This window comes from Perissodus microlepis, chromosome 19 (assembly GCF_051167445.1).
Source record: "Perissodus microlepis isolate ML-2025 ecotype Zambia chromosome 19, ASM5116744v1, whole genome shotgun sequence".
Taxonomy (NCBI): domain Eukaryota; kingdom Metazoa; phylum Chordata; class Actinopteri; order Cichliformes; family Cichlidae; genus Perissodus; species Perissodus microlepis.
The window spans coordinates 1,229,399-1,254,626 of record NC_140479.1 but is presented as its reverse complement, the minus strand read 5'-3'; the positions used below and the strand labels follow the sequence as shown (position 1 = coordinate 1,254,626).

The 25,228-nt window shown below is 43.5% G+C and overlaps 1 protein-coding gene across 2 annotated transcripts in view; it reads left to right on the top strand.

Annotated features, from left to right (window-relative positions):
- Positions 1-7,153: 7,153 nt before the first annotated feature.
- LOC146365151 (transcription regulator protein BACH2-like) overlaps positions 7,154-25,228 on the top strand; it is a 62,504-nt gene continuing 44,429 nt past the window's right edge. For both annotated transcript variants that reach the window (XM_084914341.1, XM_084914340.1), the window contains exon 1: positions 7,154-7,419. The gene's annotated coding sequence lies outside the window, so the exon portion shown is untranslated. The remainder of the gene's footprint in view (positions 7,420-25,228) is intronic.

The following is a 25,228-nucleotide window of genomic DNA, read 5'->3' as shown; positions in this document are numbered from 1 at the left end:
GCTGATATCCGTCCACCTATGTTAATTGCAGTCAGTTAAATCTGGCAACATTGTACGACAAAATGTAAACATTGCTCTTGCTGGAAGTGAGAAAGAAGGGAAACAGATTTATATTTACATATTTTTGGCCATTGTTTTGTTTGAATCTATTTGTCCTGAGTTCAGTCACGTTTAAATCAAAGTGGTCCTGTTTGGGTCTTTGCAGTCTATCAGGCAGAAGGTCATCTGCCACAGGATTAACTGCCTTGCGGAGACTACTGTTGTGATCTGGAACTCTATAAATAAAATTGAATGGAAAAAGATTTTCAAATACCATAGGTACATCATATTAAAAAATGTTGACGTTTCAATTTCAGGCACAGGTTTCTGAAACTCTTAAGAGCATGATTAGTCATGATAACAGCTTTGGAACACCAGCTTGAAGTTGCCCTATGCCACGGGCCCTATCCAGACCAGGCAAATGGGACGTGCTTCGAGCAGACAACAACTTACCGTTGTAGCAGGGTCCATGTTCACAGGTGCTGCTAAGGAGGAAATAGTCAGGCATCCAACTGTCAACAGAGGCTCAAAATAAGAGTCAGTAGCAGAAAAAGCTGTTTAGCATTGGCAGAGAAGATTTGGCAAGTTTTTTTTGTTTGTGTTTTTTTTTTTTTTTTTAAATGGGTGCAATTAATACTAATCTCTGCTGCTCAACTCACAACTGCATTTTCCTTAAAAATGTGGCACCATTTAAGAGGAAATGTGTTTTTCCTCTATGTTTTAGTTTACTTTTCTCTTTTAGTAAAAAAAAAAAAAGACGTGTTTTGGGACTTATTTATTGGGACATATGAGAGTTCACCAAGCACTTCGATAAAGTCTCCATCAGAAAACGATTTACTGTTAATAGTAATTTTGTGGGATATGAAATAACTTTTCTTGGCAGCTTGGTTCTGCAGTTTGTCTCTATCAGACAAGTTCTTGTATTTTTTGCATGTTTGATAACCTTTAAATTGTGGTTCTTGAACACAGTGACCTGTGCATCACAAACTAAGCACACAGTCGTTCCTTTGAATTCTGTAAATATACATTTTGCAGCCCATGCCTCTTTTTTTGCACGAGCTGACATTTTGAGGGTCTGTTGGTAAACATTCACGTGCAAATGTGTCCGTACATATATGAAAGTCTCATAAACTTGTTTTTATTTAGCTTTCTTTGAAATTTGTTTGAAGGTTGACTTTAATCTTATAGAGAGATTACAATTTTATGGATAATAATTCATGCCAGTAATGTATCCACAATCAAAAAAATGAAAGATGTAGACAGGTTATGAATGCTGCCCATTAGTGATGGTGTGATGAAGCTCATTGAATAGCTCATTTGGAAGTACTGACATCTGCTGGTCATTCGATGTACAGCAGCCCGGCTGTTTATTTTACACGTGGGCTACATACCAGTCGATATATAAACAATGATGTATCAATTGCAGAATACCCATATAGGATCCTGTGTAATATAAATATATATGTATATAGACATAATTAAACATCATCTCTGAGATTCATTTAAGACTTATGTTATCATTGGATGACAGCATGTCAAAATGCTCCCTAACTGCTGATATTTTTTGACTTTTTGCCGGCTTCATACTGTGCTTACAATCTCCTTGCAAGCTTGTAATGAACGGCAAAATCACCCCAGATCCAGTTCACGCAAAAAACTAACTACCACTTCTTTTAAACAACTCAAATCATATAACAAGGCCATGACGTCGTTTCAGAGAAACAGGGTCTCATTTATTTTTGGTCACATGCTATTCTGAAGACCAGTACGGGCCTTGACATAGGCTTCATTTGGACACGCCCCGCCTCAGCCTCAGGGCTTCAGTGTCAGACATATCACCTGGTTTTCATTCAGCTGAATATCAATTTTACAGTGACGTACAAACATCAGGATGAGTATGTGGATGAGGACCCAAGAGCAGATTCAAACAGCAAAGAGGTGATAAGGTTTTCACAAGCCTTAATGCTTAAGCACAAGAGTAAACAGGACACGAGGGAGGGATACTTGCTGTGATTTTTAAGATGTATGAATAAAACTGAATTGAACAGGAGATAAACAGTATACCAACTTAACCTGTTCTAGTTAAATGTATTTCTCATCTTATTTTGTACCTCTAATAATAACACAAACAGGAAATACTCCTTCTCTTGTACTATTTTTGTAGTAATGTATACATTATGGGTGTAAAGCTACGTCCAGATGAACAGAATCAACATTTCGGGATTATGTGTTTGTATCGTCTCTGCCTTGTTAGACCCATTTAGCAAAAAATAAGACAGTTTTAATCTCAGATATCTATTCTATATGAATTAATACAGTAATGATATGGCATGATTTTCTCACCTAATAAAGGGATATTTTATATGTATATAAAATATTTATATTAGTAGTACTCTGTAGCTACTCTTAATTTTATCAGACATGCACTTTTAAGATAGATTCAGGATTCAGATTCAGGTGGAACAATATGGTTTGTCCTGATAGCAAAACACTGGACCAGGTCTTCATCTCGTTGAGGATATATTGGATTGTAATTCGTATTATTGTAGGCTTCATAACATATAGCACCTTGAGGAGATTGTTGTTGTGATTAGCGTTATGTAAGGCATGACGGTGAGGATTTCTGACCCCATATTACAAGCCTCAAGACTCATTTCTGGTAGGTGCCCACTCCAGGTTAGGGACGAGTTGCTACACCAAAGAGGGGAGTTTAAGTAAAAGTCTTGTTCATAAGTCAGGGGAGAGGGAAATCAGAGTTTGACAGACAGATTGGGGTCACGTCTGCAGTGATGTGGACTATGTCAGCCACTTGGTTATGGCGTTCAATGTATGCTAGAGCTGCACGATTAATCGTTAGAAAATCGCGATCTCAATTCATACTTATGTGCGATCTCATTTCCAAATGACAACGATTTAAAGAAAAAGAAAAAAGATGACGATTGTACCGCATTTTGATCCGGGACGTAATCTGCATGAAAACAAGCGCTCACGCTTCCTGCTCAACAAATGACAAGGGCGGAGCTTATACCACGTGATACAGAAGCTGGCTGCTAAAATTGGCAGGGAAAAAACAACGGAGAGCACGAGAAAGTGACTGGAGAAAATCCATCCCGGTCAACCACCCAAACATCAATAACGGGAACCTTATACAGCGCTTCCCTGTACCCGTCGACCTCCCGCAGGCACAAAGAAATTACGGAGGCCATCACTTATCACCTGACCAAAGATATGGCTCCATCAACACTGTGCAAAACGAGGGATTTAGGAGAACGATCAACAGCCTAGACAAACGCTACACAGTGCCGTCCCGCAACTATTTTTCTATTGTTGCACTACCTGCTCTATACACGCAGTGTCGAGCAACGGTGGAGACGGAACTACAAGCAGTGCAACATTTTGCGGCAACGACAAAATGAGACATTTGTTGTTTTTATGTTTATTTATTGTTTTTATGTTCAGTCTCAACTGTTACGAAGTTGACGTGCAGTTAATAAGTGCAATAAGTATTTTTACTGGAAAAGAAAATCGTGAGAGAATCGTGAACTCAATTCTAAGCAAAAAAATCGTGATTCTCATTTTATGCAAAATCGTGCAGCCCTAATGTATGCCCTGCCTGCTAGCATCTTGCACCCTGCTGTTATGTGCTGGATTGTCTCAGGGGCGTCTTTACACAGCCTGCACCTGGGGTCTTGCCTGCTGTGATAGACCCCAGCCTCAATGGATCTTGTGCTCAGAGCTTGTCCCTGTGCTGCCATGATTAGCGCCACTGCACTGTCTTTCAGTCCGGCTTTGTCCAGCCACCGGTAGGATTTCTGGATATCAGCCACCTCCGCTATCTGCCGGTGGTACATACCATGCAGGGGCCTGTCCTTCCATGATGGTTCCTCCTCTTGCTCCTCATTCTTGGGTTTCTGCTGCCTGAGGTAATCACTGAGCCCGCTGTCGGTTGGGGCCATCTTGCTGATGTATTCGTGGATGTGGTGCTGACACTCACTAGTCCCTGGCCTCCTTCCACTTAGCATACTGCCTCAGGGTGCTGGACTTGGGGTGAAACCCTCCATGCATGGTCAGGAGCATCCTTGTCTTGATGTCAGTGGCTTCTATCTCCTCCTTTGGTCAACTTATTATCCCAGCAGTGTACCTGATCATGGACAGGGCGTAGGTGTTGATAGCCCGGATCTTGTTCTTACCGTTCAGCTGACTCAGGACTTGCCTCACCCTCTGCAGGTACTTGGTGGTTGCAGCTTTCCTAGCAGCTTCTTCATGGTTCCCATTTCCTTGTGGGATATCCAGGTACTCGTAACTGTCCTCTATGTCTGCAATGTTGCCTTCTGGTAGTTCGATCCCCTCAGTTCTGACCACCTTTTCTCTTTTTGTTATCATCCAACTACACTTCTCCAGTCCAAATGACATTCTGATATCTTTGCTGTATATCCTGGTGGTGTGGATCAGTGAATCGATGTCTCGTTCACTCTTGGGATACAGCTTGATGTTATCCATGTACAGGAGGTGGCTGACAACTGCTCCATTCCGTAGTCTGTATCCGTAGCCAGTCTTGTCAATGATCTCACTGAGGGGGTTCAGACCTATGCAGAACAGCAGTGGGGACAGAGCATCTCCTTGGTAGATCCCGGACTTGATGGTGACTTGTGCTATGGGCTTGAAGTTGGTCTCTACTGTTGTACGCCAGACCCCATTAAATTCCTGATGAAGAATCTTAGGGTCCTGTTGATCTTGTATAGTTCTAGGCATTTCAGGATCCAGGTGTGGGACATTGAGTCATACTTAACCTCCAAAGACCCGAACTCTTCCACAGCAGCATTTTTAATTTCTCTTTGTCATTTGGGCTGATTGGCACCTGATGAATGTAAAAACAAAGAATTACCAGATTTTTTTTTTACCTAATTTTTGTTGCTGAGAAAAATGAGAGCCACATATGAGGATATTTGTTTAAAATTTCAATAGAACAGTGGCAGTATGACGTCCTTGTAAGTGGATATCAGGCCCTTGTGTGGCAAAATGTAGAATTCTGGTCTAGACAATCCAAAATGTGATGTCGACATATGTGGATGCCAGGTCCTAGGAGGATACACACACACACACACACACATATATATATGTATATATATGTATATATATATATATATATATATATATAAGAGGGCCTATGACTGAATGCCCCACACCTGGATCCTGGAATGCCTAGAACTATGTGGCGGACAACACTACAGGCCAGCTTCAGTGCTTTACTCCACTGCACCTGATGCTTTGTTGTAAGGCTTGAATGTTGCTGTTCGATCATGGAAACCCATTCCACAAAGCTCTCTACGAACTAGTAGCCAGGAAATTTCATCACTGGACTTGTCACACAGGTGGCATCCTAACATGGTGCCACGCTGGAACTCAATGAGTTGAGGAATGATTGGAACATCTCAATTAAATGATTTGGGTGGGTGAGTAGACACTTTTGGCAATATAATGTATGTGAAACTGTGTTTCATGTAGCTGTCATACTGGCCTTCTACTGCTGCCTCCACTGATTTTTTTTTCAGCTGACCAACATTGGTTGTTTTAAAAAGGAGAGAATTAAAATATGCATGTTACTGTACTTTCCACTGTGTGGTTAACTTTATTTTTTATTATGATTGTATACATGTTGCTGAAAATCCGACTTGATTTTATTTCTCTTTCTATAGTTCTGCAGCACATTTGATGTGATACTGTGAACAGCATTATATCTTATGTTAGGGCTTGTTCACCTGCCAAATACCCCTTTAACCACTGACAATACTAATTTTTGTGTTTGAGTGTGGAGGCGGACCCATTCCCTTTCTTGGTTTTTGCTGGTGTGCTATAAATCACGTCAAGACGGACTACCTGGAGAGAACCCATGCAAACGAAGTGAGAACAAGCAAATTCCAGTTGAACTCAGGATCTTTTTGCTTTTAGGCCACAGTGTTAACCACCGCACCGCCATGCTGCCCCCCCCTTGTTATTTCCTACCATGATAATTCATGGAACCCTGAATACATCTCGTCTCTACTCTGCAGTGATCTTAGTTGCCAGAGAATCTGCAAAAATCAGTCACAGCTATTTATAACAGCTTGACATTGAGAATGTGGGCTGATCTGAATTTAACTGCTCAGAATGAAGCCCAAGAGGTGCCAGTCTTTGGCAAACTGATAAAATGTAACAGCTCTGCAGGATTATGCTATGTATTAGAAACAATGTCATACCCACTGCCCAGCTCAGAATGGCCTTCACACACTGCAAACAGGGTTTAAAACACATGATTTAAAGCTAGAACTACACCTGCTTTGTGCCTGCACAAGTGTTGTACTTTAGATTCAATGTAACTTAACCAGCAACAAGAACATGCCACTAATTTTGTTCCCAGTGCTTTTGAGCAACATAAATTAGTTATTTCATTTTAGGGACAATGAAAAAAGAAACGTTGACAAGGTACATATCCATCTCTAAAAGAACTGTAACAGTGTAAAATGTAAAAAAGACAAAAATTTGCACGAGAAGGTAGCGGTATTTCTCCATCTCGTTGTTGTTGTTTTGTTGTAAAGTTTCAACTTTTGTGTATCAAGTGAGAAACTGTGTTCACACTGTTTTTCAGAAGTGTTGTTGGGCGAATGCAATCATTTCCAGAATCATGTCCTGTTGAAGGATCAGAGAGCGTAATCATCGCCCTATCAAAGTCAAAGTCACAGTCAAAGTCAAAAGAACTTTATTTATTTACATTCTCTAAATCTTCATGATTTACTCACATTTTACTTAGTGTTCAAACTATTGTGGAAAGTGGATTCTAACTAGAACTTATCGACTTCTCTTTAGACCTAATGGATTTTTCCCAAAAGTTTTTTTGTTTTTTATAATTTGAATACAGTAGGTGAATGATGCAATTTAAAAATATGAATCACTGTTCAAAATTTAAATGTTATGCTATTAGCTTGGAACATTGTGATCTGCTGAAATGAACACCAGCTTTACAGATAATTCACCTCGTGAATATGTTGGTATGATATCTTCCTGAGCCTCAAGTCCACAACACATCTGTGCTACGTCGTTTGGAGGGCGGGGCTTTGTTTTCGTAGGAGGGGAGGGGGTCTCTTGGCCGCTGTTGTGAATGGGGGGTCAGCATGACGTCAGGAAACCAATGTCAACAATGCAGCTGGAGGAGAAAAGGCGTTTCATCCTAACACACAATCACACTCACAAGAGACCCGTGTATCACTGATCGATTCACGTCCAAAGCCCGTTAAAAGCTGCGGTTCTGCCTGTCGAAGGACTGTGGACACTGCACAGCATGGATTAATTTTTGTTTCTCAGAAACTGAACGCAGACGAGCAAGAAAAACAACAACAAAAACTGGTGAGTCCTCCTCTGCTCTTTTACTACGCTTGGACAAAGCAGACAACAAGAACCTCTGTCAGCACTGGATTGGACTAATCTGTTTGGCTAGATTTCCTCGCGTGTTTGTGTTGCAGTTTCATTGCTGTTGTGTTCACTGGAGTTGCTTTGAGCACGGTTTCACTTATTCCTGAGGCGTACCCGCCTTTTATGGTTTGCTGACACGGGTCAGCAGGTATGCAGTGGACTACGCTATATGTGCGTTTGCCTGGAAAACGCGTAACCTTTGCCGCAAAATACGTCGGGACAGTACGAAGATTAACAAATCTGTGTTTTGGGGCTGTTTTGCTAAGCTGATTGCCAATTAAATTCAACAAACAGTATCACGAATTTACGTTATTAAAACGACTAAATATTGTTAGTATCCAACTGAAAGAAACCTCTGTTGTACTCCGTACTGGACCACCAGTACAGTTAGTTTATGATAATCACGTGCTTCTTAAAAGGAACGTTTGTACATGTCTACCGTTATTTGTTTGCTAACCACATCCCATTTTTGTAATACATCCTCTAATACTTATCTTAAGTTTAAACTGGAGGCACATTTTTTACGCGGGAGACAATTTCTTGCAGAAACGGACTCGAGCCCTGCCATTCTCGGGGAGGGAGGACAAAGGACCCAGCCTCCCTGCGCCTTATTCCCGTCTCAACTACTGAACAGCCACCTCCGTGAACACTATTCCACGATAAGAATAAATCGCTATGTATCTTGTAATTCCCGAGAAAGGATGTGTCAGAATTGGCTCTGCTTCTGCTTTTCAACCATCGCAATCCCTGTGCTCAAACTGTGACATAATCTCTGAGGTCTTTTTTGTTTAAATTTTGATTAGAATATCTTTATTCACGTGGTATATAAATATTTGTTACACCCAGTCATCACCAAATCCCGTTACTTCTACTCCCCAGACAATATGACTGGAGACTTAGAAGCCATTGTGAGCATGTCTTCTTGTTAACAGATTAGGTCTTTGTTATCCTTCAGCAAGTAGCCTACTACAAAGCCTCTCTTCATCTTTGTGTTAATAGAAATACACTAACATCAGAATGTTTGACGCTCTTGTGATCTCTTTTCTCTTACAATTTCCATACTGTGGGGCAGGGGAAAGGTGACTGAAGCCAGTCTGCTACTTCTTGTTGTAACTTACTGGGCTGTTCACAAAAAATAAATAAAATATACTACTACTACTACTAATAATAATAATGATAAAAATGGTGGTGCAGGGGTTAGCACTGTTCAATTCAAATTTATTTATATTCACAACAGTCGCCTCAAGTCGCTTTATATTGTAAGGTACACCCTAGAATAATACATACAGAGAAAAACCCAACAAGCATATGACCCCCTATGAGCAAGCACTTTGGCTACAGTGGGAAGGAAAAACTCCCTTTTAACAGGAAGAAACCTCTGGCAGAACCAGGCTCAGGGAGGGGCGGGGCCATCTGCTGTGATTGGTTGGGATGAGAGAAGGAAGACAGGATAAAGACATGCTGTGGAAGAGAGACAGATTAATAACAAGTATGATTCAGCAGAGAGGTCTATTAACACATAGTGAGTGAGAACGGTGACTGAAGAAGAAACACCCAGTGCATCATGGGAATCCCCCAGCAGCCTACACCTTTTGCAGCATAACTAAGGGAGGATTCAGGGTCACCTGGTCCAGCCCTAACTATATACTTTAGCAAAAAGGAAAGTTTGAAGCCTAATCTTAAAAGTAGAGATAGTGTCTGTCTCCTGAATCCAAACTGGAAGCTGGTTCCACAGAAGAGGGGCCTGAAAACTGAAGGCTCTGCCTCCCATTCTACTTTTAAATACTCTAGGAACAACAAGTAGGCCTGCAGTGTGAGAGCGAAGTGCTCTAATAGGGTGATATGGTACTACAAGGTCATTAAGATAAGATGGGGCCTGATTATTTAAGACCTTGTATGTGAGGAGCAGGATTTTGAATTCAATTCTAGATTTAACAGGAAGCCAATGAAGGGAAGCCAAAACAGGAGAAATATGCTCTCTCCTTCTAGTCCCTGTCAGGACTCTTGCTGCAGCATTTTGGATTAGCTGAAGGCTTTTCAGCGAGTTTGTAGGACTTCCTGATAATAATGAATTACAGTCGTCCAGCCTGGAAGTAATAAATGCATGAACTAGTTTTTCAGCGTCACTCTGAGACAGGATATTTCTAACTTTAGAGATGTTGCACAAATGGAAGAAAGCAGTCTTACATATTTGTTTAATATGTGCGTTGAAGGACATGTCCTGGTCAAAAATGACTCCAAGGTTCCTCACAGTGTTACTGGAGGCCAAGGTAATGCCATCCAGAGTAAGAATCTGGTTAGATACCATATTTCTAAGATTTTCAGGGCCGAGTACAATAACCTCAGTTTGATCTGAATTAAGAAGCAGAAAGTTAGCGGCCATTCAGGTCTTTATGTCTTTAAGACATTCCTGCAGTTTAACTCATTGGTGTGTGTTATCTGGCTTCATGGACAGATAGAGCTGGGTGTCATCTGCATAGCAGTGAAAATGTATGCTATGTCTTCTAATGATGCTGCCTAAGGGAAGCATGTATAATGTAAACAGAATTGGTCCTAGCACTGAACCCTGTGGAACTCCATAATTAACCTCAGTGTATGAAGAGGACTCTCCATTTACATGCACAAACTGGAGTCTATTAGATAGATATGATACAAACCACTGCAGCACAGTACCTGTAACACCTACAGCATGTTCTAATCGCTCTAATAGGATATTATGGTCGACAGTATCGAACGCTGCACTGAGGTCTAGCAGGACAAGCACAGAGATGAGTCCACTGTCAGAGGCCATAAGAAGATCATTTGTAACCTTCACTAAAGCTGTTTCTGTGCTGTGATGAGCTCTGAAACCTGACTGAAACTCTTCAAATAAGCCATTCCTCTGCAGATGATCTGTTAGCTGTTTGACAACTACTCTTTCAAGGATGTTTGATATGAAAGGAAGGTTGGAGATTGGCCTATAATTAGCTATGACTGCTGGGTCTAGAGATGCTTTTTACGTAACAGTTTAACTACCGCCAGCTTGAAGGCCTGTGGTACATAGCTGATTATTAGAGATAGATTGATCATATTTAAGATTGAAGCATTAATTAATGGCAGGACATCTTTGAGCAGTCTTGTAGGAATGGGGCCTAAAAGACACGTAAATGGCCTGTATTTGTATAGCGCTTTACTAGTCCATAAGGACCCCAAAGCGCTTTACACATCCAGTCATCCACACATTCAGACACTTGTGAATTACTGAAGTTAACTAATGGGAGAAAAAGACTCTAAATGAATATCAGTGGTATCATATCATATCAAATTTATTGTACACCAAAGTGCTTTCCAGTAATATCATGATACAGGTAAAATTGCAATATATTTATTTATATATATATAAATTACAGATATAAAATAATTACATCATGTAAATGCAGAGCCAGATGAAAATCACCCTAATTAGCCTCGAATGCTAGGTTAAACAAGTAATTTTTTAGACGTGATTTAAAGATTTAATAGAATCAGATGCACGAATGTCAAGAGGATCATTATTCTATAATTTGGGTGTGGCAACGGCGAAGGCACAGTCTCCTCTAGTAGGTACTGAAAGTAGCTGTAGATAATGTTACGTCTGTGACATTATCTGCTGTGTAATCAATTATTGTAAATGTAAATAATATTAAGAAATGATCAGACAGGAGAGGGTTTTCAGGAAACACTGTTAAATGTTCAGTTTCTATGCCATATGTTAAAACAAGATCTAGAGTGTGATTAAAGTGGTGGGTGGGTTCTTTTACATTTTGAGAGAAGCCAATTGAGTCTAATAACAGATTAAATGCCATGTTGAGGCTGTCATTTTTAGCATCTACATGGATGTTAAAATCACCCACAATAATTATTTTATCTGAGCTCAGAACTAAATCAGATAAAAAGTCTGAGAAATCAGAGAGAAACTCTGTGTAAGGCCCAGGTGGACGATAGATGATAACAAGTAAGACTGGTTTCTGAGTTTTACGGCTGGGATGGACGAGGCTAAGCATCAGGCTTTCAAATGAATTAAAAGTCTGTCTGGGTCTTTGGTTGATTAATAGGCTGGTGTGAAAAATTGCTGCCACACCTCCCCCTCGGCCTGTGCTTCGAGGTTTCTGATAGTTAGAATGACTCGGGGGTGTTGATACTTTTAAACTAACATAATCATCCTGCTGATCCTTTGGTGATCAATTATTAAGTCATGTACTAACAGAGGCTTGGAAGAGAGACACCTAATATTTAATAATCCACATTTCAGTGTTTTACTCTTTGGTTCAGATGTGGATACTGTATTGTTCTTTCTTTGCGATTTTTTTTTATGTTTAAGACATTTTTTGCTGGATTTTAGTTTGTTTGTCTTGTTTTTTTTTGTCTGTTTGGGAGCTGAAACACTCTTTATGGGGATGGGGTTTTGGGGAGATAATAGGAGGAGAGAAGCTGCAGAGAGGCATGTAAGACTGCAACTCTCCTTCCTGGTCCCAACTCTGGATAGAGATATTTTTGGTGTTTAATAAATTTGTCCATATTTCTAGAAATGAGAGCTGCTCCATCCAAAGTGGGATGGATGCTGTTTCTCCTAACAAGACCAGGTTTCGGGAGAAAAAAATGGAACACAGTCTTCGGTATTCAGCTAAACTTCATGTGAAATATAATGGACACCTGAAGGTCTTTTCTACTCCGGGTGAGGTGTCCGTGTTTATAAACTCTGAGCTGAATAGTTTGTAATAGAGCTGTATGATTTAAGCTTCTTCTGTAAAATATTCTTTAATGTTCTGAGAAACCGGTATATTGATTTTTCTTCTATTTAACAGTTTGTTTGAGCACGGAGTTAAGCGTAGTGTTTTTTTTTCCTGATTGAATTGGACACTCTGTGGAGGAATGTGTTGAAGGCCGTGTGCCCAGTGGCCTTGGGCCGAGAGGGACGCCAGTACTTTATTCCAGAAGTGCTTTATGCGGGGGTGGGGGGTGGATGGGGAGTGCCTATGGGGTTTTTTTTGTTTGTTTTTTTAGGCTGTTTAAGTGCGGTGTTTTTTTTTTGTTTTTGTTTTTTATGTGTGTGTGTGTGTATGTACGCAGATGGCGATGGAAGTCGATATCTGATCGAGTTGATACATGATGTTTGGGTTAAACAATGAGGTGTGCTTTGAGGGAAACGATGTAAAAATAGTTCTCGGACATATAATTAAAAGACGTAAAGTTCTCTCACACCTTAAATCAGCGGTCCCCAACCTTTTTTGCGCCACGGACCGGTTTATGCCCGACAACATTTTCATGGACCGGCCTTTAAGGTGTCGCGGATAAATACAACAAAATAAAACTAGTACCGGTACCGAAAAAAAGAAGATTTATTCATAACACACGTGAAAAGACCCAGGAAAACCGAGTTAACGATAAAAACGATAACAAAATAACGCTGAAAACCGATAAAAACCCTGAAAACCATACATTTCACACCTGAGCCTCAACTCTCGCGGCCCGGTACCAAACGACTCACGGACTGGTACCGGTCCGAGGCCCAAGGGTTGGGGACCGCTGCCTTAAATCACTCAAAGCAGATATAATATTCCTTCAGGAAACTCATATAAATATTAACAACCAACGAAGATTAAGAGCAAATTGGATATCTCAAGTGTATCAAGCTCCTTTTACCAGTAAGGCCAGAGGTGTTGCGATTCTCCTTAAAAAGAATGTTTCATTCTGTCCAGACTTTGTGATCACTGACCCATATGGCAGATACCTTATAGTCACTGGTCAAATTAATTCACTACCGACAACGTTGCTTAACATCTATGCTCCAAATGTGGATAATCCTGATTTTTTAATTCATTTTTCTCTCATGTCCATAAAACCTATACTAGAATTGACTATTTTCTGATATCCTGCCCATAGTTGTTCAAATTACCATAATATTGTAATATCTGACCACAGCCCGGTTTCAATGGTCTTTAAAAACAATTTGACCAAAAATTATAATTGGCGTTCTAACCCTTCCCTTCTGAATGATCAAGAACTTATTAAATATCTCAATGCGAATATGGATATGTTTCTTGCTACTAATGATAACGGAGAAGTTTCGGATTCTACTTTATGGGAGACCTTTAAAGTCGTGATGAGAGGTCATATTATTTCCTTTGAATCTTCCAAGAAAAAAGTATTGGGAAAAAGGCTTAAAGAAATAGAAAATAAGCTTCCTGAACTGGAAGAAGTATATAGATCATCTTGGTTGCAAACTGATTTAAATGAAAATTTGAAATTAAGGTATGAATATAACACAATTTTAAATAAACGCATTAGCAATCTTCTCTTGAAGCTCAAACAGAGACATTTTGAATTTGGAGATAAACCAGAGAAACTGCTGGCAAACAAACTTAGAGGGGAACAAGCAAAACGAGCCATTCAAAAAGTGATAATAAAATCCGGTAAAGTAAGTACTAATCCAAAGGAAATTAATACTTGTTTTACCAAATTCTATAAAGATCTGTATTCTAGTAAAATGAAACCCTCTCAAAGCGATTTTAGCAACTTCTTCGATCAATTATCTATTCCCCAATTAGATGAAGCCCTGAGAGATGAAATTGATTCCCCTGTCTCTGAAAAACATCTTTTAGGAACAATCCAAGCCTTACCACAGACAGCTGGCCCAGATGGATTTGGTAATGAATTCTATAAAGCCTTCCAAAATAAAATTACTCCTCTCATGCTTAGGATGATAAATGACTCCGTTAAAAATAAAAGGTTACCAACTTCACTTTATGATGCAAATATTTGTTTGCTTCACAAAACTGGAAAGGAGGAAGGTGACCCAGCAAATTATAGACCCATTGCTCTTTTAAATTGTGATCATAAAATCATAACCAAAGTCTTAGCTCCAAGATTGAGCAAACATATTTCAACAATTATTCATCCTAATCAAACAGGATTTACTCCTGGTAGATGGTCATTTAATAATGTCCGTTTATTATTAAATACAATTTACTCAGGTTATGGAAAAGAGGCTAAAACAGCAGTACTTTCTCTGGATGCCCAAAAAGCGTTTGATCAGATTGAATGGTCTTATATATTTGAGACTCTAAAACAATTTGGTTTTGGGGAATATTTTAGGGATTGGATTAAAATGATTTATCTGTGTCCTGCATTCTCACTAACGCAGATAAACCTCCCCCTTTCAATTACAACGCAGAGTGAGACAGGGGGATCCCCTCTCACCGCTTCTTTTTGATATAGCTCTGGAGCCCCTTGCCATTAACATAAGAAACCACCCAGTTAAATATGGGAATGTTGAAAGTCTTGTTAATATTGTATGCAGATGATTTATTGATCTGCCTTTCCGAACCAGAAATGTCATTCCCTAATCTTTTAAATTGCATTAAACACTTTGTGAAATTATCTGGATATATGATCAATTGAATTTATGCCAATAACAGATAATCTATGCCCAAAGTTCCTCAGCTCACTCCCATTCAAGTTAGTGACTACATCTTTTACCTAACTTGGCCTTAAGATCTCTAAAAATCCCAAACTCCTCTATAAATTGAATTTCTTGGAAATGCTGGACAAGCTCAAAGACGATATTAGAAAATGGAAACTGCTTCCTCTGTCTCTGATTGGTCGAATAAATGCAGTTGGTGTCTTTGCCACGATTTTTATATCTTTTTCAAAACCTTCATATTTATTTGCCACTTAAATGTTTTAAGCAGCTTGATTCATTGATTCTTTCTTTCATTTGGGCAGGAAAACCCTCGGATATCCAAGGCTCATCTTCAAAAAAATACTTCCAGTGGGGGGGTTGGGTCTCCCTGTGTTTAGACATTATTACTGGGCAGCAAATTCAAGAGCTCTATTGCACTGGCAGTGGGGTTCGCCTACTGATTATTGTTATGCTAAGCTTCTGATCTGGCTCCAGGCAGAGGCAGCAACAGTATCTGAAGCCTCATTACCGGGCTTATTGTTTTCTAACACGGGTTCTTCTAATAATTCGATCAGTCGTAATTTTGTTGTCAAACACTCCTTATAGATATTAAGTCAAATTAGGAAATCTCTTAAACTACCGGACTTCTCAGTTAGAATGCCAATAATACATAACTACTTGTTTAAACCAGGTAAAATGGATAGGGTGTTTTTAGAATGGGGGGAAAAGGGACTGAAATGCATTGAGGACTTATATATAGATGACAAATTTGTGTCTTTCCTTCAACTTCAACAGAAGTTTCAGTTACCTCAATCACATTTTTTTCGTTATCTTCAAATAAGGAATTTTGTTCAACAAAACTTTTCAGACTTTCCACTGAAGCCACTAAGTCATACTTACTTGGATATAATTCGGAAAGCAGATTTTAAACATCTGATATCTCAGTTTGTGAAGTGCTTTACAATCCCAGCTGATTCTGATCGAATTAAGAATACATGGGCTGAAGACCTCGGTGTTCCTGTCTGAGGACCAATGGTCAAACTGTTTGTCCAACATTCAGAAAGGCTCAATAAACGCCAGATATAAACTAATCCAGTTTAAAGTGTGGCCTGCTCTGGCCCCTGGAAGATAATGGACTATGGTTACTGGTGTCTCTAGCTTCACATGCCTCAAAACAGAATCGCCAATTACCAGAGTTTGATCCCCAGCAGGTGCAAAAACAGTTAGATATATGAGCAGGTTGTGGTGTAGCAGGGGCTTCTGTTTAAGACTTCCTCCTCACCGTCACCCAGTCATCCTGTTTCCCCAGCTGCTTGGGACAGTCTGCTGGGGAACAGCTAGCGGGGCCTACACTACCTTCGGCTGCACTGGCTACAGGGGCCTGGCTAGCTACAGGTGCTTCAAGGGTGCGAAGGCGAGTCTCCAATTCAGTAATCCTGGCGTCCAGAGACGCAAATATGCTACATTTATTACAAGTATCATTACTGCTAAAGGAGGCCGAGGAGTAACTAAACATCTGACACAATGAGCAGGAAAGTGCAGGAGAGACAGGTGAAGAGGCCATGTTGCTAGCGAGTCGGCTACGAGCTAAGCTAAGCTAAGCTATCGAAACTATAAAGACACAGTGAGTAAATACTGTGACTATCATTTAGTGAGTGAATACACAGAGAGTGTGCTTCAGATGAATTACATGAAGATTACACTATGAAATAAATTTAATTGTTACGCAGATAAACTACACAAAAACACTCTCTACTGCAGGGAGAGCAAACGTCAAGTGACAGGGCCACCCATTGCCTCATGAAAAAATTCATTAATTTTTTAGTAAATCTTGGTTAAAGCTTGCTTCAAAAAGGGGGGATTATACGTAGTATCCTCACCATTTCATTGTTGGACCTGCCCCTCCACATCACACCTGGTGTTTTGAAACCAAGATGGTGACTGGAAATGCTAATCTTGGGACTTCAGAAACCAACAGATCTTGGACGAGTTCAAATCTCAGTGACCTTGATTTCAAGGTCAGAGTATGTTTTCTGAAAATCTTGTGAACGCTGTAACTTGAGAACAAGACGATTTGGATTTTGAAATTGATACCATAGGTTAGGGCAGGGCGATATGGCCAAAAATATATATCACGATATATATTTGAAAATTTGCGATAACGATATAAAATACAACTCCACAACTTTACTAGCGCAAAAAACCCCATCCATTTATTTTACTTAAACAAGCAGCTGTTTTTTTTTATGTGCATTAAAGCTATATAAACATTTAACAGTGCAAATACAAATTCCTTGCTGAAAGTTTAACCAAAAGGCATTTCCAGTAGAAATGGGCTGACATATCCTGAGCATAACCATGTATAATATCCACTGAAGTTAAAAAGAGGTGTTTGCTACATTAAACTGCAGTGTGCCAAATAAAAAAAGTCAAAAATGTATTTTTTGGACCATAAGGTGCACGAGATTATAAGGCAACGAAGCAGTCAGATAAATCAAACTTTATTCAACTCATTCTTCTTTCTTCCTCCACTTCTGTACCATTGATTCGTTAATGCTGTATTCTATCACAGCTGCTCTATTCCCATGTTGTTGCAGTATATTAATGACTAACCTCGTATTGTGGAGGGATTATCTCAGTTGTTCTCCTGACTGAAGTTTGGTCCGTTTACAGCATCCTGCCACGCAATTGCATTTGTCTCTAACCATCAGGAACCTTCACGTTAACTTTTATCGAGTGGGAAAGTGTTAGCGTTCATTCTCCAGCTTCACTGTTTATGTTATGCTAACATAGCTGTGTCACTAGCGATCACGTAGCACATCATTAAATGCCAGCTAGCCCAATTCAGTACAGAGGCGGAGCCAGACATTTGAAACACCCGGGGCTTAGCCCTAAAGGGTAGTATGCATGTGGGATTTTTTTTTTTTTTGGGGGGGGGGACTGAAAGATTAATTGGCTCTGTTTTGAGTTTTGTTCAAAAAAGAATGACTTCATATAGGGAAAAATATATATCACATATGCAGGACACCTTAAACTAGTTTTTTAATTAAGCAGCAAGGCAGAACAAGGTCAGGGCTGCATCAAGACACGAGGACTAAACCCCAATTCAACCAGACCCAGAACTGATCCAGAATTAAAACAGGACTACAACAGTTCAAAATCAGGACTACTTAGGACTTAACCAAGACAGAACCAGAATCAGAACTAGATGATAGTAGCACTAAAAATCATCATAGACCTGCACTACACTTATTTTTTAATTCTACCAAAGTCCACTATTTAGATTGAGAAAGGTTTATATAATTATTTAGCCTTGTTGTGCAAACAAGCTGCATAACTTAGTAAATATAGAATTTGAAAAATAACAAACCTAAAAAGAAACACTAGGTACAGATACATGAGGACCTATGATACGGTGATACTTTGGTAAACAACCATTTGACTAACATGTGTGTCTCACCTGCTCTTGTTCATCTCTGTTCCTCTCTCTCTCTCTCTGTTCCTCTCTCTCCCTCTCTGTTCCTCTCTCTCTCTCTCTGTTCCTCTCTCTCTCTCTCTGTTCCTCTCTCTCTCTCTCTGTTCCTCTCTCTCCCTCTCTGTTCCTCTCTCTCTCTCTCTGTTCCTCTCTCTCCCTCTCTGTTCCTCTCTCTCTCTCTCTGTTCCTCTCTCTCCCTCTCTGTTCCTCTCTCTCCCTCTCTGTTCCTCTCTCCCTCTCTCTCTCTGTTCCTCTCTCCCTCTCTCTCCCTCTCTGTTCCTCTCTCTCCCTCTCTGTTCCTCTCTCTCTCTCTCTCTGTTCCTCTCTCTCTCTCTGTTCCTCTCTCCCTCTCTCTCTCTCTCCCTCTCTGTTCCTCTCTCGCTCTCTCTCTCTGTTCCTCTCTCCCTCTCTGTTCCTCTCTCTCTCTCTGTTCCTCTCTCTCTCTCTCTGTTCCTCTCTCTCCCTCTCTGTTCCTCTCTCTCCTCTCTGTTCCTCTCTCCCTCTCTCTCTCTCTCCCTCTCTGTTCCTCTCTCGCTCTCTCTCTCTGTTCCTCTCTCCCTCTCTGTTCCTCTCTCTCTCTCTGTTCCTCTCTCTCTCTCTCTGTTCCTCTTTCTCCCTCTCTGTTCCTCTCTCTCTCTCTGTTCCTCTCTCTCCCTCTCTGTTCCTCTCTCTCTCTCTCTGTTCCTCTCTCTCCCTCTCTGTTCCTCTCTCTCCCTCTCTGTTCCTCTCTCCCTCTCTCTCGCTGTTCCTCTCTCCCTCTCTCTCCCTCTCTGTTCCTCTCTCTCCCTCTCTGTTCCTCTCTCTCCCTCTCTGTTCCTCTCTCTCTCTCTCTCTGTTCCTCTCTCTCTCTCTGTTCTCTCTCCCTCTCTCTCTCTCCCTCTCTGTTCCTCTCTCGCTCTCTCTCTGTTCCTCTCTCTCTCTCTGTCCTCTCTCCTCTCTGTTCCTCTCTCTCTCTCTGTTCCTCTCTCTCTCTCTCTCTGTTCCTCTCTCTCCTCTCTGTTCCTCTCCCTCTCTCTCTCTCTCCCTCTCTGTTCCTCTCTCGCTCTCTCTCTCTGTTCCTCTCTCCTCTCTGTTCCCTCTCCCTCTCTGTCCTCTCTCTCCCTCTCTGTTCCTCTCTCTCTCTCTGTTCCTCTCTCTCCCTCTCTGTTCCTCTCTCTCTCTCTGTTCCTCTCTCTCCCTCTCTCTGTTCCTCTCTCTCTCTCTCTGTTCCTCTCTCTCTCTCTGTTCCTCTCTCTCTCTCTGTTCCTCTCTCCCTCTCTCTCTCTCTCCCTCTCTGTTCCTCTCTCGCTCTCTCTCTCTGTTCCTCTCTCCTCTCTGTTCCTCTCTCTCCCTCTCTGTCCTCTCTCCCTCTCTGTTCCTCTCCTCTCTCTCTCTCTGTTCCTCTCTCTCCCTCTCTGTTCCTCTCTCCCTCTCTCCCTCTCTCTCCCTCTCTGTTCCTCTCTCCCTCTCTCTCCCTCTCTGTTCCTCTCCTCTCTCCCTCTCTGTTCCTCTCTCTCTCTCTCTCTCCCTCTCTGTTCCTCTCTCTCTCTCTCTCTGTTCCTCTCTCTCCCTCTCTGTTCCTCTCTCTCTCCCTCTCTGTTCCTCTCTCTCTCTGTTCCTCTCTCCCTCTCTCTCCTCTCTCTCCCTCTCTGTTCCTGTCTCTCTCTGTTCCTCTCTCCCTCTCTCCCTCTCTGTTCCTCTCTCCCTCTCTCTCCCTCTCTCTCCCTCTCTGTTCCTCTCTCTCTCTGTTCCTCTCTCCTCTCTCCCTCTCTGTTCCTCTCTCTCCCTCTCTGTTCCTCTCTCTCTCCCTCTCTGTTCCTCTCTCTCTCTCTCCCTCTGTTCCTCTCTCTCTCTGTTCCTCTCTCCCTCTCTCTCCCTCTCTGTTCCTCTCTCTCTCTGTTCCTCTCTCTCCCTCTCTGTTCCTCTCTCTCTCCCTCTCTGTTCCTCTCCTCTCTCTCCCTCTCTGTTCCTCTCTCTCTCTGTTCCTCTCTCCCTCTCTCTCCCTCTCTGTTCCTCTCTCTCTCTGTTCCTCTCTCTCCCTCTCTGTTCCTCTCTCTCTCTGTTCCTCTCTCTCCCTCTCTCTGTTCCTCTCTCTCTCTCTCTGTTCCTCTCTCTCTCTCTGTTCCTCTCTCTCTCTCTCTGTCCTCTCTCCCTCTCTCTCTCTCTCCCTCTCTGTTCCTCTCTCGCTCTCTCTCTCTGTTCCTCTCTCCCTCTCTGTTCCTCTCTCTCCCTCTCTGTTCCTCTCTCTCTCTCCTCTCTCTCCCTCTCTGTTCCTCTCTCCCTCTCTCTCCCTCTGTTCCTCTCTCTCTCTCTCTCTCCCTCTCTGTTCCTCTCCTCTCTCTCTCTCTGTTCCTCTCTCTCCCTCTCTGTTCCTCTCTATCTCCCTCTCTGTTCTCTCTCTCTCTCTCCCTCTCTGTTCCTCTCTCTCTCTGTTCCTCTCTCCCTCTCTCTCCCTCTCTCTCCCTCTCTGTTCCTCTCTCTCTCTGTTCCTCTCTCCCTCTCTCTCCCTCTCTGTTCCTCTCTCTCCCTCTCTGTTCCTCTCTCTCTCCTCTCTGTTCCTCTCTCTCTCTCTCCCTCTCTGTTCCTCTCTCCCTCTCTCTCCCTCTCTGTTCCTCTCTCTCTCTGTTCCTCTCTCTCCCTCTCTGTTCCTCTCTCTCTCCCTCTCTGTCCTCTCCCTCTCTCTCCCTCTCTGTTCCTCTCTCCTCTCTGTTCCTCTCTCTCTCTGTTCCTCTCTCCCTCTCTTCCCTCTCTGTTCCTCTCTCTCCCTCTCTGTTCCTCTCTCTCCCTCTCTGTTCCTCTCTCTCTCTCTCCCTCTCTGTTCCTCTCTCCTCTCTGTTCCTCTCTCTCTCTGTTCCTCTCTCCCTCTCTCTCCCTCTCTGTTCCTCTCTCTCCCTCTCTGTTCCTCTCCTCTCTCTCTCTCTCTGTTCCTCTCTCTCTCTCCCTCTCTGTTCCTCTCTCTCTCTCTCTGTTCCTCTCTCTCTCTCCCTCTCTGTTCCTCTCTTCCCTCTCTCTCCCTCTCTGTTCCTCTCTCTCCCTCTCTGTTCCTCTCTCTCCCTCTCTGTTCCTCTCTCTCTCTCTCTCTCTCTGTTCCTCTCTCCCTCTCTCTCTCTGTTCCTCTCTCCCTCTCTCTCTCTGTTCCTCTCTCTCCCTCTCTGTTCCTCTCTCTCTCTCCCTCTCTGTTCCTCTCTCTCTCTCTCCCTCTCTGTTCCTCTCTCGCTCTCTCTCTCTGTTCCTCTCTCCCTCTCTGTTCCTCTCTCTCCCTCTCTGTTCCTCTCTCTCTCCCTCTCTCTCCCTCTCTGTTCCTCTCTCCCTCTCTCTCCCTCTCTGTTCCCTCTCTCTCTCTCTCTCTCTCCCTCTCTGTTCCTCTCCTCTCTCTCCCTCTCTGTTCCTCTCTCTCCCTCTCTGTTCCTCTCTCTCTCCCTCTCTGTTCCTCTCTCTCTCTCTCCCTCTCTGTTCCTCTCTCTCTCTCTCCCTCTCTGTTCCTCTCTCTCTCTGTTCCTCTCTCCCTCTCTCCCTCTCTGTTCCTCTCTCTCTCTGTTCCTCTCTCCCTCTCTCTCTCTCTCTGTTCCTCTCTCTCCCTCTCTGTCCTCTCTCTCTCTCTCCCTCTCTGTTCCTCTCTCTCTCTGTTCCTCTCTCCTCTCTCTCTCTCTCTGTTCCTCTCTCTCCCTCTCTGTTCCTCTCTCTCTCTGTTCCTCTCTCTCCCTCTCTGTTCCTCTCTCTCTCCCTCTCTGTTCCTCTCCCTCTCTCTCCCTCTCTGTTCCTCTCTCCTCTCTGTTCCTCTCTCTCTCTGTTCCTCTCTCCCTCTCTCTCCCTCTCTGTTCCTCTCTCCCTCTCTGTTCCTCTCTCTCTCTGTTCCTCTCTCCCTCTCTCTCCCTCTCCTGTTCCTCTCTCTCTGTTCCTCTCTCTCCCTCTCTGTTCTCTCTCTCTCTGTTCCTCTCTCTCCCTCTCTGTTCCTCTCCCTCTCTCTCCCTCTCTGTTCCTCTCTCTCTCTCTCTGTTCCTCTCTCTCCCTCTCTGTTCCTCTCTCTCCCTCTCTGTTCCTCTCTCTCCCTCTCTGTTCCTCTCTCCTCTCTCCCTCTCTGTTCCTCTCTCTCCTCTCTGTTCCTCTCTCTCTCTGTTCCTCTCTCCCTCTCTCTCTCTCTGTTCCTCTCTCTCCCTCTCTGTTCCTCTCCTCTCTCTCTCCTCTCTGTTCCTCTCTCTCTCTCCTCTCTGTTCCTCTCTCTCTCTCTGTTCCTCTCTCGCCTCTCTGTTCCTCTCTCTCTCCTCTCTGTTCCTCTCTCTCCCTCTCTGTTCCTCTCCTCTCTCTCCCTCTCTGTCCTCTCTCTCTCTCTGTTCCTCTCTCTCCCTCTCTGTTCCTCTCCTCTCTCCTCTCTGTTCCTCTCTCTCTCTCTCTGTTCTCTCTCCTCTCTCTGTTCCTCTCCTCTCTCTCTCCCTCTCTGTTCCTCTCTCTCCTCTCTGTTCCTCTCTCTCTCTCTCTGTTCCTCTCTCTCTCTCCCTCTCTGTTCCTCTCTCTCCTCTCTGTTCCTCTCTCTCCTCTCTGTTCTCTCTCTCCCTCTCTGTTCCCTCTCTCTCCCTCTCTGTTCCTCCTCTCTCTCTCTCTTCCTCTCTCCCTCTCTGTTCCTCTCTCTCTCCCTCTCTGTTCCTCTCTCTCCCTCTCTGTTCTCTCTCTCCCTCTCTGTTCCTCTCTCTCTGTTCCTCTCTCCCTCTCTCTCCCTCTCTGTTCCTCTCTCTCCCTCTCTGTTCCTCTCCTCTCTCCCTCTCTGTTCCTCTCTCTCCCTCTCTGTTCCTCTCTCTCCCTCTCTGTTCCTCTCTCTCTCTGTTCCTCTCTCTCTCTCTCTCCCTCTCTGTCCTCTCTCCCTCTCTGTTCCTCTCCTCTCTCCCTCTCTGTTCCTCTCTCTCCTCTCTGTTCCTCTCTCTCTTCCTCTCCCTCTCTGTTCCTCTCTCTCTCTGTTCCTCTTCCCTCTCTCTCCCTCTCTGTTCCTCTCTCTCTCCTCTCTGTTCCTCTCTCTCTCTCTCTGTTCCTCTCCTCTCTCTCCCTCTCTGTTCCTCTCTCTCTCTCTCTGTTCCTCTCCTCTCTCTCCCTCTCTGTTCCTCTCTCTCTCTCTCTGTTCCTCTCCTCTCTCCTCTCTCTGTTCCTCTCCTCTCTCTCCCTCTCTGTTCCTCTCTCTCTCTCTCTGTTCCTCTCCTCTCTCTCCTCTCTGTTCCTCTCTCTCTCTCTCTGTTCCTCTCCTCTCTCTCCTCTCTGTTCCTCTCTCTCTCTCTCTGTTCCTCTCTCTCTCTCTCTGTTCCTCTCCTCTCTCTCCTCTCTGTTCCTCTCTCTCTCTCTCTGTTCCTCTCCTCTCTCTCCCTCTCTGTTCCTCTCTCTCTCTCTCTGTTCCTCTCTCTCTCTCTCTCTCTGTTCCTCTCCTCTCTCTCCTCTCTGTTCCTCTCTCTCTCTCTCTGTTCCTCTCTCTCTCTCTCTCTCTGTTCCTCTCCTCTCTCTCCTCTCTGTTCCTCTCTCTCCCTCTCTGTTCCTCTCCTCTCTCTCTCCTCTCTGTCCTCTCTCTCCCTCTCTGTTCCTCTCCTCTCTCTCTCTCTCTGTTCCTCTCCTCTCTCTCCCTCTCTGTTCCTCTCTCTCCCTCTCTGTCCTCTCCTCTCTCTCTCTCTCTGTTCCTCTCTCTCCCTCTCTGTTCCTCTCTCTCCCTCTCTGTTCCTCTCTCCCTCTCTGTCCTCTCCTCTCTGTTCCTCTCTCCTCTCTTCTCCCTCTCTGTTCCTCTCTCTCTCTGTTCCTCTCTCTCCCTCTCTGTTCCTCTCTTCTCCCTCTCTGTTCCTCTCCCTCTCTCTCCCTCTCTGTTCCTCTCTCTCCCTCTCTGTTCCTCTCTCTCTCTCTCTGTTCCTCTCTCCTCTCTGTTCCTCTCTCTCCCTCTCTGTTCCTCTCTCTCTCTCTCCTCTCGTTCCTCTCTCCCTCTCTGTTCCTCTCTCTCTCTGTTCCTCTCTCCCTCTCTCTCCCTCTCTGTTCCTCTCCTCTCTCTCTCTCTCTGTTCCTCTCCTCTCTCTCCCTCTCTGTTCCTCTCTCTCTCTCTCTGTCTCTCTCTCTCTCCCTCTCTGTTCCTCTCTCTCTCTGTTCCTCTCTCCCTCTCATGTTCTCTCTCTCTCTCTGTTCCTCTCTCCCTCTCTCTCCCTCTCTGTTCCTCTCCTCTCTCTCTCCTCTCTCTGTCCTCTCCTCTCTCTCCCTCTCTGTTCCTCTCTCTCTCTCTCTGTCCTCTCTCTCCCTCTCTGTTCCTCTCTCTCCTCTCTGTTCCTCTCTCTCCCTCTCTGTTCCTCTCTCTCTCTCTGTTCCTCTCTCTCCCTCTCTGTTCCTCTCTCTCTCTCTGTTCCTCTCTCCTCTCTGTTCTCTCCTCTCTCCCTCTCTGTTCCTCTCTCTCTCTCTGTTCCTCTCTCTCCCTCTCTGTTCCTCTCTCTCTCTCTGTTCCTCTCTCCCTCTCTGTTCCTCTCTCTCTGTCTCTCTCCCTCTCTGTTTCCTCTCTCTCCTCTCTGTTCCTCTCTCTCTCTGTTCCTCTCTCCTCTCTCTCTCCCTCTCTGTTCCTCTCCTCTCTCTCTCTCTCTGTTCCTCTCTCTCTCTCTCTCTGTTCCTCTCTCTCTCTCTCTGTTCCTCTCTCCCTCTCTGCTCCTCTCTCTCTCTGTTCCTCTCTCCCTCTCATTTCCTCTCTTCTCTCTGTTCCTCTCTCCCTCTCTCTTCCCTCTCTGTTCCTCTCCTCTCTCTCTCCTCTCTGTTCCTCTCCTCTCTCTCCCTCTCTGTTCCTCTCTCTCTCTCTCTGTTCCTCTCTCCCTCTCTGTTCCTCTCTCTCTCTCTCTGTTCCTCTCTCCCTCTCATTTCCTCTCTCTCTCTGT